This window comes from Dipodomys ordii, unplaced genomic scaffold, assembly GCF_000151885.1.
Source record: "Dipodomys ordii isolate 6190 unplaced genomic scaffold, Dord_2.0 Scaffold138, whole genome shotgun sequence".
Taxonomy (NCBI): Eukaryota; Metazoa; Chordata; class Mammalia; order Rodentia; family Heteromyidae; genus Dipodomys; species Dipodomys ordii.
In genome coordinates, this window is record NW_012267354.1 from 2,931,883 (window position 1) to 2,933,103 (window position 1,221).

General features: G+C 39.1%; 1 pseudogene; it reads right to left on the reverse strand.

The window, feature by feature from the left end:
• The window catches only part of LOC105996943, a 9,934-nt pseudogene that overhangs the window by 1,279 nt on the left and 7,434 nt on the right, over positions 1-1,221 (reverse strand).

Sequence of the window (1,221 nt, forward strand, 5' to 3'; positions counted from 1 at the left end):
ACAATATTTTGATTGTAATTCTCAAATATCAAGTATACATGTAGGACCAAGTCTTAGACAAGAAATTCCTGGCACAAAGAATAAATAAACTAGCAATATTGATAAAACTTGCCATATTTTCCTGCTTCTTAATAAAGGTACTATGGTAGCAAAAGACTAGGCTCATGAAAACTGAAATTAGAGTCAGTTCTTGAGGGGGTCAGAATAGGAAATGAGATTCTGTGTCACTCTTGTAGGCTAAAAATCTCAGAGTCAGCTCAGCACTGCAGGTCTCTAATATTGGTATTGGGGAATCAAACTTTACCTGTTTAAGCTAACAGAACAAGACTAAGGCTTATTTCTAACATTGACAAATCATTGAAACAACTTGAAACAGGTCAGAACTCCATTTCTCTGAATCAGCACAAAGGGACTGAGAAATGCATACCCAATGGTCAAAATTTCTCGAGTTTCTAACATTGCAGAACTATTTTCTAAGAAAGAATTTAAAAGTAGAGAGAGAACACAGTCTGTCCAATAGAAGAAAAGAAAACAGAACATCAGAAGGTGAACACTGTGAGCAGCTCTGATTTTAGGAAGAGTTTTGTGGAGGTGAGAGGTCTGAAGGTAGAGAACATGCTGGTGATGCTTGTGGAGAAGAAATAGCATGTAGCCACTGGCCCCACCCATGACACCCTGAAACATGGCACTGTGCATGGCCATTAGAATAAGAACTACCCATTTGGCTTTCTCACTTTCTGATTGAAAAGAACAATAATTGTTAGTTTTACCAGCTTCTGATGTGTTTTCTTTTTTTTCATTTAATTTAATTTTATTTGTGAACATACTGTACAGAGGAGTTACAATTACATGGGCAGGATAATGCGTACATTTCTTACCAAGCATTGCACCCTCCTCCTTTGTTTACACTTCACATCCCTTCCCAGCCTCCCCCACCCCCCAATCCCAATCCTTCTCCTTCCCCCCTTTCTCCAACCGCCCCTGCACCGAGGTTGTAAAGCTCGTTTTGGACATGACAACTTGTACTTCTCATTGTTGCAACAAGTCCACCTGTATCCTTAAACAACTGGTTTTTCCCCATCTCCTCCACAAGTTATACTGACATCAAATATAGTGAAAGCAGGGGTTCTGATGTGTTTTCTCTGACATTTGTGATGTAATGAAGTAAGCTGATTCTTTTCTAGGAAATGAGGATCCAAAAGAAGAGAAACAGGGGAAGAA